Source organism: Podarcis muralis, chromosome 10 (assembly GCF_964188315.1).
Source record: "Podarcis muralis chromosome 10, rPodMur119.hap1.1, whole genome shotgun sequence".
NCBI lineage: Eukaryota > Metazoa > Chordata > Lepidosauria > Squamata > Lacertidae > Podarcis > Podarcis muralis.
In genome coordinates, this window is record NC_135664.1 from 25,596,083 (window position 1) to 25,609,771 (window position 13,689).

The 13,689-nt window shown below is 40.3% G+C and overlaps 1 protein-coding gene across 1 annotated transcript in view; it reads left to right on the forward strand.

Moving 5' to 3' along the window:
- IMMP2L (inner mitochondrial membrane peptidase subunit 2) overlaps positions 1-13,689 on the forward strand; it is a 489,148-nt gene that overhangs the window by 282,362 nt on the left and 193,097 nt on the right. The gene's annotated exons all lie outside the window — the stretch shown is intronic.

The following is a 13,689-nucleotide window of genomic DNA, read 5'->3' on the forward strand; positions in this document are numbered from 1 at the left end:
CTTGCAAGAAAAGGGAAAAGTTGACAGCTATGCCTTGGGACCCCAATTGTCATCTAGTCCAACTGCCTGCAGTGCAGGAATCTCAACTAAAGCATCCATGAGAGATGGCCATCCAACCTCTGCTTAAAAGCCTCCAAGGAAGGAGAGCCCACCACCTCCCAAGGGAGATGGTTCCAAAGGTCCAACAGCTCTTACTGTCAGAAAGTTTGTCCTGGTGTTTAGTCAGAATCTCCTTTCTCGAAATGTGAAGCCGTTGGTTTGAGTCCTACCCTCCAGAGCAGGAAATAACAAGCATGCTCCCTCTTCCATGTGATGGCCCTTGAGATATTTGAAGATGGCTATCATATCTCTTCTCAATCTCCTTTTTTCAGGCTAAACATACCCAGCTCTTTCAACTGTTCCTGATAAGGCTTGGTTTCCAGGCCCTTGATTACCTTGGTTGCCCTCCTCTGTACATAGCAGCCTCTGACTCGCGTGTGCTTGGAATGTAACCTGCTGTAGAGATATAAGAATCGCTCTGCCCTTCTGCTGCTCACCCTACCCACTTTTGCCTCTGCCATCTTTGGCATGGAAGGTCACCTATGAGGAAATGTGGCCCTCAGGCTCCCACCCCACAGATTAAGGGGACTTCTAGTTCAGAGGATTTTCCTCCACCACTTGTGTATATGGCCTCTTGCCAGCGGGTATGCTTATGGAGCACCTGATTACTCCAGTGGAAAGATATCAGGGGTCATCAGCAAAGTCTGTACATCCAGTTTTCAACATGAGCGTCTTCTTGGGGCAGGGGGACACAATAAAAGCCAAAGCTCCATCTAATAATAATAATAATAATAATAATAATAATAATAATAATAATAATAATAATATTTTTTAAAAAATTTATATCCCACCCTCTCCAGCTGAAGCCGGGCTCAGAGCGGCTAACAATAATAAAAGTAACACAGGTTACATAAAATCACAATCAATCTAATCCAGGATTCTGGTTCCCTGGATAGCTCATGGTGCTGATAATGCCAAGGTTACAAGTTTGATCCCCATAAAGGTCAGCTGCGTATTCCTTCATTACAGAGGGTTGGACTAGATGATCCTCAGGGTCCCTTCTGACTCTACAATTCTGTGATTCTACGACTGTGGCTGGCAAGAGACCTCAGAAAGCCTGAGGGCAGCTGGTATTCAGTGGCATACTGCCCTCCTCAGTTTGTTGCATCATCCTTTACTCCATTCTGTTTGTGGCTGTCACCACTTCTTGTGACACAGTGAAAGGTATTTCAACTAACAGAATGGACCATTAACAAATAGAGTCATGGGAATGACCCAAAATTGGAGGTCTTTTAAGTGCAGCTCTAGATACATCACAGGCCTGGCAGATGTTAAAATGTCTCATTATTCTTTATTCATATAAATTTAATCCATTGACTGCCCTAAACATATAAAGCAAATCTAGGCAGTAGCAAAATGTGATTTATATGAAGAGAAATCAAGCCATACAGACTCTTGTTAACAAGAAATGCATGAAAACAAAAAAATTCTTGCTGGATATTGACCCAATAGGAATCTATTTAATCTGATAATGTGTTTTAAATGACAGTCAGAATGAAATTTGGGGGAGTTTGAAAGCAATAGCCATCATATGTAATAATCCTTCACACATTTTATCTATCTTTTGTAAGACAAGAAGCCCTAAACTGTAGCATTGCTAGAGGCTAGAAGACCTGTCATTTGGAAAGAGTGTGGATGCTGCAGATTGGGTGCCCTGCCGTTTAATGGGTTTTAGATATCAAATTTCAGGTTTTATAGCAGAAGCCGAAATAAGTAAATATTACATTAGAGAAATGTGATTTTCACTGTTTAAGGTAATGAGTATCCCATTCAAGGAATCTCTATATACACCATCTACTCTTTATAGGCTGCTTTAAGGGATGAAAACAGCTCCCTTAAATAAGTCTAAATTGAAGGAGCTGCAGATGGAAGAGCAAAATAAGAAAGGTTATAGTATCATTATATTACAATACACATAAAGGTTCAGCATGTGCCTTTCAGTGTCACAAGATGTGATGGCTTTAAAAGAGAATGAAACAGGGAAATGTGTTGGGATTCTGAGGTGAGATACCTAGGTAGCGGGAGTTTCCGCCAATTCCAGTCACCATCAGAGGCAGCTTAAGGTCCAAAATAGTTTATTGTGGAATATTTGGCTTCAGTAATCAAGTTCCAGGTGTTGATAGATACATACAGTTTGTAGGCTTTTGACTTTGGCAGATATATGCATACAAGTAGAAAGTATTTCTGTTGCTCCAGCTTCAATGCGTAACACAGACTCGGACTAACAGACCCCACATGGCCTCATTGATTGACCGCAACACAAGACCCCAGTCCCTAATGAGCTGACACGCCTTAATCACTTACATAGACGTCACTGGGTTGTTACCATAGCAACTGGCTTGGCTGACCATGCACCTATTGCCTTATCTCTGACCATGGAGTGATTAAGCTCATGAAGGAAATTAGCCCCTTCCACAATGTCCAGTTCCTCCAGTAGAATGTTCTACTAACTTGTCCCAGGAGCACAGGGATTCCTAGCAGTGCAAAATGATGCTCCTCTTTTGCTCCCCTGTATGCACCCCGTGCGTGACCTTCCCAAATCTGCACCAGAAGATTGGGGGAAACCCTAGAACAGATTTAGGGGCTGCACAGGTGTGGGTGGGTGTTGAGTTCTGTTGTGCAAGCAGAAATCCTTGTGGTTGCAGAACTACTTCTTTAGCTGCATGTTGAGCACGACACATAATGTTGATGATTGTGATGAACATTGTTGGAAAAGGGCTGGTCCATCATAATTACATGCTCTTCCTGAATTTTCCCTTCTATGCAAGTTCCTCCTTCCTCTTCCCTTTTCAGTGGTGTTGTTTATTTCTTATGACCTGCCCTTCTTCTCATGTGAGCCCAGGGTGGCTAACAACAACAACAACAACAATAACAACAACAACAACAACCACCACCAGTGTCAGCTAACTGTAGCAGAGCTTCATGTCTGCAGCAGTATTAACCAGGCTTAGCTCTAACCAAGGTGTTTGGAACCCATAGTCAAAGCAAACCCTGGTTAGGGTTGGTGCAGATATTACCTCAGTTGCACTATGCTGGCTCATGTTCCACATCATGGAAGGCAGGGAAGAATTCACTCAGGAGAGGGGTAGAGGAAGGAAGAAGGAGCATGGGGTCTCATCCATGGTTAAGATACTGGTTGAGTGCTCTAGTCTTTGAGCTATCCTGGATCCCCCCACCTTTTGTGTTCCCTTTGGAAACTCAACTCTACTTATCTCGTGACAGGCTATCTCGTTTCTTAATTAATATTTCAGTATTTTGGAAATGACAAATGCTAATGTATGGCAATAGGAGTTCAGTGTATAAAAGCCTTTGCTTACAAAGATTTATTGATCTCTTGCTAAATGTTGTGCCTTCCACAATATCTGTGTTCAATAATGACTCACAACAAGGGTCGGGGTGAGTTCAGAGGCATGATATTTAATCTATGTTCTAATCAGGTGCCACAAGTGCAAGAAAGTCTAGGGATTATTTTAAAACTTAATACAGGCTGGCTTGCATTCCTTTCCCCCACCTATCTAGAGATGGCTAATGCCTGTCTCTTTATCTTCTCATTACTCTGCTTCATGGTTTATTAACCTCTTCCTAATGCTGACAATTGCAAGGGATGCTCTTTGAATTTGGAGACAGGAGATAATTTTGTGAAGACTCATTTAACTTTAAAGGGGATGAGAGTGAATCTTTCAGACTTTGCTAGCTTCCTTTAAGCGGGGGCGGGGAGAGTTGATCCCTGCTTCTTGTACTCATGTTTTAGCTCATACACAATGCAAATCTCTATTCAAGGTGTTTCGATTTCATCCCCACCTTCCACTGCAAGGTCTTCAAGAATAAATCAGTGTCAAATAAAATTCATTAAAAAGGAAGCAATTGAAACGCCCACATGACAGTAACAGATCCACCACCAGCAAAATAGACAGGGAACAAATAATGTAAATATAATGGGTTATATCCAGTGATAGTTTACAGAAAGTTCTTTGTACCCAGCAGAGACTTCTATGAGCAGGAGGGCGGGGTGGATTTTTGCTCATTCCTCTTTCCCATGGGTAGGCAAACTAAGGCCCGGGGGCCGGATCCGGCCCAATCGCCTTCTAAATCCGGATCATGAATGGTCCGGGAATCAGCATGTTTTTACATGAGTAGAATGTGTCCTTTTCTTTAAAATGCATCTCTGGGTTATTTGTGGGGCATAGGAATTTGTTCATTTATTCCCCCCCCAAAAAAATATAGTCCAGCCCCCCACAAGGTCTGAGGGACAGTGGACCGGCCCCCTGCTGACCCCTGCTCTTTCCTTAGGGGTCTCCTGTGCACTCTAGAAATCTGTTTCAAAGGATGAGGGATCCATGGGCGGAAGGAGAAAGAGGAAGTTTAGGAAAGACATTTCCCTTCAGACTGTGACTGAAAGGCAGCACTGGATACAACCCAAAGCTATTATTAGCCAGAAGCTTGAGAGAATCAATTGGTTCTAACCCGACACTTAAATAATATGCGGACTGGCAACTAATAAGTGCCTTGTGATGTCCCGTAATCAGGGCGATACCACAAAAAGGTTCTTTCCTATTCCCAGCAGCAACTTTTGAAGCAGGGCTCAGATGATGACCTCAGTGAACAGCAGGCTTCTAGGAGATTAGACGATCACACATATCTAGATGACTGTTCTCTAAATATGCCTTATCAGAATGTGTTGCCCTTTTATGCATTACCATATTGCAATCTACACTTCCTTACATTGTGTCTTCCTAAAAGCTTATTTTGCAGATTAATCTGAGAATAAATTCTCTGAGTGGTGTGTTTTGTCAAGTTATTAGCTTTGATGTAAATTATTGCATATCTGTTAATTAAGTAATGATGCACTGACTGTTCCATATGTCTGCAAAATAACCAAGCATTTAGGGAGAACAATAAGGTTGGGTTAAAGCTCAAGTAACTACAAGCTGTTTATAATTGTTTTGCATATTGTATTTCTTTTCTGATGCAATGAATATTCACCAAGGGAATTGTGATTGTGAATGCAGTGTTTTGGCGCTGGATGCAAGCCAAATATTTTAACTCCAGGGACTGAATACATGGGACGCACAAGGACAACTTGCATAGATTCACTATGAAGTTGGCAATCCAAATACTAGATATTAGAAGCAACGCTATGCCCTGGTCTATCCTTAATACCTGCATCAAAGTTTGATACATATGGATAAATGCTTGAGTGAATTCATTAACGTTCTCTAATAAACTGCTACATGTTACGAATCATTGACGGCATTAAGAAATCACAGTTAATGAATGCATAATAGGACAATATGTTTATTTAATATTGAGCATTTTGCTTAGTATATTTGTTTCTTACCTGAAAAACGTTGTGATGGGTTGCTGATAATGATTATGCATCTATTCTCTGGCAAGCTAAAATTGGATGGTAATGTGTTCAAACAGGGAATCCAAGATGTCATTTGAGGAGCTAGAAAAAAAAGACCAAAACTTGCATTTTATTTACATTTATTTATTAAATTTGTATACCGCCTTCACCCAAAGATCACAGAGTAGTTTACAACATATGAATACAAAATGAGAACTCAAAATGCATAACAAACAAAAATAAACCAATAACCTCCCCAAACACAGTCCATAGATTGTTTAATCAGCCCAAGGCCTTGTTATAGGCTAGAGAGCATTCCACAAATTGGGGCACCACAACGGAAAAGGCCTGTTCTTGTGTTGCCACCTTCTGGATCTCACATGGAGAGGGCACACAAAGAATGGCCTCAAATGATGGTTTCATGCATCTGGGTTGGTTCATAGCGGCATAGGCAGAATGTCAACAATCAAGACACATTATCTTTCCAAACAACGGTTCAGATCCCACCGCTCCCCTTCATGGTAATACTGGGGCTGTCATGAATACTTTGAATTTAGTTGCATGAATTTGATTGAGAAAGATCCTCAAAAACCCCAATGGCAAGTTGCGGTTGCTGATAAAGGAAATTATCTGATGAGACAATGGACCCTAAATCATGGCTTATGTAATAAGGGTGTCAAGAATGATTATTTTTCTTTTCTGCATAAAGTTTTACTGAAGCTTTTCCATAATACCATACAATCATATCCCAGACAATCATCATTCTCATTGGGCAGGGGATGAAGTAAACATCAGATCTCACAATGGAGGAAAGCTTTCTTTGATAGTTCCATTCTCCCCCACCCATTTTTACATTTTACTGAGGTCCCTTCAATACAACCTGTATATTTGTTTGCACAGTTTGTAGGGAGGTGAGAAGACATTGGCTGTTTATTGAGCATTCGCTCTGATTTTGTCGCAGGAGGGTGAGGTGATGTTGCATCAAGGAGTTGTTCTTCCACAGGTGTGTTTGCCAGTCACTTTCCTTATCACAAAAAGGCTGGTTTGGGGAAGGGGAGTGGTTTTGTTGCAAAAGAGCGCCAATTCAACTTAAACAGTGCAAACTGAATTTACTGTTGTATGAATCTGAACTGCAATAGCAACGGCTTGGAAGCCCTTTGAGATGCGTTTTTGGTACCTGTATCCAATAGTGTCGAGCAGTCACTGAGGCATGATCACTTGGTTAAAAACCCAGACAGTTTTTCATTAAGAATTCACAGATATCCAGATGTATTCATATTTTTTTTTCATTTTCCATGTGTTGTTCAAATGATTTAGCCTGAACAGCTGAATGAATCTCATGCATGAGCATCTTCAACAAAAATATAAGGTTTTCTTTTTTTCTTTTTGTTGTTTCATGAGAAATGTAATAGTATTTCATTGTTCCCAACATGTCATTGTAGTCTTCTAGTGCCTCTTGTCAGATATAAGTAAGCTATTCGTTTGTGCATCTGAAAAAGGGTTTGTAAATAAATCATTGTATATTCTGAATATAGCATCAGATCTGCTTATCTTTATTCTTCAAAGATCCTTTTCTAGGATAACCAAGATTTGCATGGATACTGTGACTGCATTCCACCCCCCCCCACCCCACCCCTTTTTTCTTCAGCTGACACTTGGCTATGGAGGCCACACACAGCTCTGCCACCCCCCCTTTAATTATCTCAAGTGGCCAATGATTCTTAGTTAATTTATAGCAAAAAAAAGGGGGGGGAATGGTTGATTTTGCGAGAGTTCAGTCACTGTGTGTGTTCATTATTGGCTTTTAAATGTGTTGGTTGGTAGGGGTTTTTTTGGTTGGCTTTTGCTTTATTATGTATTTTGTGTTCTCATTTTGTATTTTTATGTTGTGAACCATCCTGTGATATTCAGATGAAGGGCAATGTGCAAATTTAATTAACAACAACAACAACATATTCGTTCACCTCCTGTTGTTTCCATATGTTGGAGAAAAGTGAAGCAAGGGACTTGTGGAGGCTTTTAATGTGGTTTAGAAATCTGGAAAATCAGGTTTCTAAAACATGCAGGGAATGTCCGTGAGTGCAAGAGTCTCTTCATTTCAGAAGTTTGTGCACCACTAATTTGTGCAAGATGGTAGAACTTTTATGGGCAGCAGGATAGAACTAATGTCCTCTGCCTTTGATGCAAGTTTACTGAAGACATTACAGAACATCTGAAGAGGGCTAACATTTCTTCAGTATCTGGTTTTTGTTATGTACATGAAGGAATTTGAATTTCATGTTTTTACAATGCATGCTTTCATGCACCCTGTGAATTATGTGTATTATACTTAGGCAGTAACGTATGTTATGTTATACTAATGTCAATTAACCTGTCAAATTAACCTAGCCAAAGCAGCCACCAAGCCACCAGAGGAATGTGTGGAAAAGCTCATGGGGCCATTTCCTGTAAACCACAGCAATGGTTTACAGGAAAAACCACAGCCAAGAAAGTTACCTGGCTTGTTCAGCAATGGAATCCTCCATTAGATTTCCACCCTTGCTAGACCTCAGGAATTAGAAGGGACTCAGGCATCATGAATGCTAAACCCCACATACCCACAATAGATTCATCATTTGCTGTACTGTGTTGGTAATAGAAATGTAGAAGTTGTGTTCAATTCCTCAGAAAATAGAAAGGATATAAATGGAGGGTGTCCTTTTAGATCATGAAATCCATGCAACGTGTTGTGAAACAGCCAGTATGGGATCCAGGTAATGGTATTCTCATTATCTAATGGGAACATGGATTCCCATTCATTAAATATGCTTAAGAACCCATTCCTTTTGAAAGTTTTCATAACTCAGCCATCAGATGCCCTTGATTCTCCAGCTGGACTGGATTTAAACTGATGACCTGGATAGCATGCTCTAATTACAATAGTAGCATTTGGTATTTGTTTCAGGCTATTTTTTTCCCGGACTATTGAGCTTCATTTCATGTTGCATCCTTGCCTTCAGCTTGAGACCTGTTAGCACGCGAGAAGGCAAATTACCTTATGGTAGACCACGTCATAACGAAACGGACTGTTCCGTAAATGATTCAGTGTTACCTTGTTAAAACATGGGAGCTGCGCGGAGTACAAATTAGCAAATCCTCCAAGGTTTTGAAATGGGAGGCTTAATTTTGTTGCAGGTGTTTTAGTGCTCACAGAGCTGATGTATACGTTAATCCCCGCAGGAATTTAAGAAACAGCTTTGAAGGGATCTTGTGGAGTCTTTCTCTCCCCATTTAATTGGAGACAGCATAAAATGTGCCAAATTAGGTCTTTTAACTCTTCCCTTTTATGTCTAATTCCTTGTACCTTTTCCACGAAGGAAAAGGGTGGAAGCTGAAAGAAAACATTTATTATTCCAGACTGAGAACACATTTGTCTCAACTAACCAAACTATGGAGGTAGCAGGTGTTGTCTTGCTGTAGAGGTTGTCTCCCAGGGAATATGGAGGTACCGAAAGTGGAGTGATTTGTGACAGTGCCAGATGCGCACAGAAAGAACTCTCATTCCACATGAATGACTGGGGGGAGCTTTCTCTAGACTTGCTTCAAGAAATACAGGGGACCTTGCTTGAGAACAGTAAATTCTCATCACAGCCTGGTGAAAATGAAGTTGAACACATGGCACGAAGCATTCTTAGGCCAAATGGATAGTGACTTGGAGAAAAGAGGCGTACCTTAGAGACTGGTGATTATATTCCCTCCCTCATAGTTATAATTGCATATTTGTATTTGTGAAAAACCTTCTCATGCTGAACAGGCCAATCTACCTGCTGTTTTGCTTTTGTTATTATCATTATTATTTTCATTCGTTCCAACAGCTTTGTTGGCTGTCATCTTGCTAATTGTTGCATCGGATCTTAGCCGAGACACAAAAGAACGTCTAATGCTTACCAAACTGGGGTGACCATGTTGTCAGGCCACTCAAAAGCATTTTAAAAGGCTAAGCAAATTAGATTTTATGCCCAAACCCAGGGACAATGTTGAAACCTCTCATGTTCATCTGCAAACAGAAGAAGATTTATGTAGACATATAATGCTAATCCAGAAAGAAGAAACCATCAAGCATTTAAACTTTTAAATTTATGCTTTGCATTAACTAAAACAGACAGATATTTTTCTCATACTTCTACTCCAAAGGACTCATTTTTTGGCTCCATTGCCACTTGGAGCATTAAGAGGGTGTAATGTAAATTATGGTAGTTCTTTCAATATTGATGATTCATTTCAAAGATGTGTGCAAAAACTGCCAGTAGAGAGGAAACCAGAATTATGAAGTCAGTATCTCGAAACATTCCTGCATACGTCGTATACTCGTTGTGCATGTAAATCATACGGACTGGGTAGAACTGGATTACTTAAGGGAGGAGAAAAGGTCAGAGCTCTCTAAACAGAAAATATGAAAAATCTCTTCTGCAGTAGTTTTCACTCCCACCAATATTTTCTCATACTCCTGAGAAATGGAAAATCACCCCTTTTCTTCTTTGTTGTCTTCTTTTAGTAAAAGAAAGCTGCAATTTTACCAGTGAAGTTTTTTATTCATTTCTCTTGGGTATGCATTTTTAGGTTTTTAAAAAGTCATAATTCTAGCATGCCAAAGGCAACATTGTCCTGAAAACCTTGACCAGGTTCCTCTCTGCAAACCTCTTATTGATATTTTGTGTTCCAAAAGCCCATCACATATACCAGTTGTCAACATGTTTCACACTATCTGTCAGAATGTCCCAGTCATGAAGGTGGAGTTGTGTAATCATGCTCAATTTTTTAAAAGTTAAATAAACTTGCCAAAGGTAATGTGTTAATCACTGTCTGTCTGTCTGTCCGTCTGTTTCATAAACTTTCAAACTTCTAATGAACAAAATTTTGGACGTTTTACAAACATTGCTTTAAAAACATCATTTTTCATGTTGGTCAAATTTATGAGCGTCTGATAGAACATTGAAAATATAAATAATATATCAGTGCTTCTAGAAGTCAGTTTCTACTGAAATTCTCTCTGTAGTATGGTTCCCTTGCCACCTTTCCAAGGTTTCTAGAAACTGTCCAATCTTCTGTTTTTAAAGGAAAGAATGGTTATGAAGAATAAGTAAATATTCACCACCATTTACAATATGGTATTTGTAATGATGTCTATATTGGTGCCTTCATTTTCTGTATTAGATTCTAACTGAAAAGTAAGTCATTCCAGTGAGTGTTTGGTTTTTGAGATTTCACCATTTGCTTTGTAACCTACTGTTTTAATCTGCTGTTTTGAGGTTGTTGGTTTTTTTTTTTTGTTATCTTGTCAACTTTTTGCCTTTATTATGATTGTTTTTATAGCTTTTTATGTTTTGTAATCAAGTAGGCCGCTTTGTGGGGTAAAAATGAATCTAATCAAAGGGCTGAGTGATTGCACAGGTTTACATTTTGTCACATTTACTTCAAAATAAGCTTCTAGTAAATCACAAGAGAGTCTTACGGTTTTCTGCCGCTCTCACAACCCGAGAGGTTGCTTAAAACCTGTGCAGATATGTTGTAGACTAAATATAGACCTGAGGGTTACACAACCTTGTGTATATATGGTAAAATATGATATTCATCTGACAACAATTTGACAAGTTCTTGTCGGATTCTGTATCAACATTGTGGCTTAAATATGGACACCATCCTCTGTGAAACCAAAGTTGGTTGCGTGTCGAGGTCCCCAGGTCCACCCCAATAACTCACACATCACACAGAAATTTTTGTTTAAGATTTTGGCATAATTTTGGCCACAACTTTATTAAAATACAAATTTGTGAGTGGTTGCATAGGCATTGGTTGCGACTATCTGCCCCCACCATGGGGGACAGACTGACATTCCGCACGATGCGAAAGTCAGAATGGGGGAATACACTTGGGGGTTACACGGAGCAGGGAACCTGCCCTCACCCCAAATGCAACCAGGAGCTCATTGCTATGGCCCGAGCCCCCTTGACAGAGTGGACAAGCAATAGTTAGCCCCCAATTCCTTTAACGGAATCCCTTGCAGCAGCAGCATTAGAGGGGCAGGCACTCAACCTACCAAGGGCAGGCACTCAACCACTGCCCCTCAACCAACCAAACCATAAACCAATGCCTAACCGCCAACCTTACAAGTTGTGACGATTTGCTACGCAGTAGGCAAAAACCAAATGGCCCCAGCCAATCAGCCAGATGGCAAAATTCCTACTAGGCCCCCGCTCCAAAGCAGACGACCCCATGACAGGCATAGCAAGGTCAAAGCGAACAACCCTATTCTGGGGAGGGAGGGACGGGCAATCCGATGCACGTGCGAAAAGAGGAAGCCCTAGCCTCGTGCAAGGAGTTTTACTATTTCTGGCTGTCAATCAATAAATGGCAACATTAACTTCTTCCCAACAACAAGGGAAGCCCCAATCGCATCAGTGGCCAACGATCAATTAGCCCGCCTCCCAACTTTGGAGTGTCCTGGCGGCCCCCACCGCAACACGTGCTCTCCATGAAGGAGAACACGCTTTCCATCCCAAATCATTCACCTTCATGTATGATATTTTAATGCTCCCATTTCCCAAGTCATTTCCTTCCCATCATACTTGATATCTCCAGAGCAATAAAAATTAGATGAGGATGCCAAATTCTTTACACAACTGAGCTTTTAGTTTCTTGACCGGTCAATGTGTATTTATAATGGTTGCTCTTTCATAAGCCCAAACCTCCTTTATTCACGCTTGTTGATCTTCTCCATTTTCCCCTCTCCCAGAGTCCATACATTATCATCTTGCTACAATGGGCACATATTTGCAGCTTGGTTGTTCATTCAATAAACAGTGCCTTTGTTAAGGCTGCAAACCTAATTTAAGTCTTGCCAAAGACAGCTGTTAGGAAAGGATGCCTCAGTCTTTCATGGTTTATGTGGCTGCTTGTAGCCTTTGATCGGGAAATATGTGAGGCATTTACAACAGAAAACCCTTTGCTGTTTCACAGCCAAGAAATCGAAGGGTGTTTTAAATTCTATGAGGACCAGTCCATCAGCAGATCCTGGACTCACCTACATTAGCCATGTTACAATGTGTTATAAACATGTGACACCAGAGGGTGCTGTAGAGCGCAAAATGTTGTCTATGTGATTTTACATAGTTTATTTTCTTTTGTTATAACAATTTAATTTATGGCTTATTTATTGCGATTTCCCCCCTGTGTGTAGATCCAGCCTGTTTCGTACTGCTAAAGCTTAGCTCCAAAGCATGGTTTGTCAGAAATATGATAGTGGGGGCAGGCCTTGCTGTCCCTGCTCCTTGCTTGAGGGTAATGCCTTAATAGAATTAATGTGATTTAAGGATTGTCTTTATTACCAGTCTTCATTTAGCCAACTAAAGCCAGTTCATTAAAGTTACACACTCACACAAAGCTAACCTGATGTTCCATACAGAAAAAGGACCTTTTTCACTTGTCTCAAGTATCTATTGGAATGGTTTATAAAAACCAGTAGTTTTAAAAGGTGAATTAAAAATGTATGGAAATGCTTTTAAAACAGCAGACTGTTACACAAAGGAAGGATTCCCCCACCCACCCCCAAAAAACTGTGTGAAGTTTTGATGTTGGTACAGGGTCAGTAGTAAAAAGACTGCTTTGATCACTGGAACACTTAAATTTCCAGTCATTTACAAGGATGCATACATTGAGGAATTATTTCAAAAGATAATTAGATGTGTGTCAACATAGTCATCTAGTGCTAGTGAATTAGTTTAGCGGACTATTGTATGAAAAGTTCAGATGACATAGTTTCCAACAGAGTCTGATGTGAAGGCAAAGGTCAAGGTGATCAAAGTGTGATGCCCTTTTAGGACTAGGTGGAAGTGAGGTCAAACAACCTGCAGAAAACCGCAAGTAATTAATTGAGTCTCACTGTTAACAGTGAAAAGGTCAAATACACATAACTGTAGCAATTAGACAGCTTGCATTCTTAAACAGCCAGCCATTTAACTTCAAAGTGATTAGACTGGAAGCCTAGGAACTAATTAAAGTGAGATTTTAATTCAGAAGACTTTGCAAGATATTTCAAGTACTTTCAGGCTTTCTGATTTGACTAGTCACATTGCTCTGCCACCCACCAGTTAGTTTTATTGCACTGAAGCATTTTAATTAGTGTCTTCAATTTGACTTTATATCTTGAGTCATTTCTACAAAAACCTGGAAATGGTATTGCTCACTGTACTTTCACTGGATTTCTT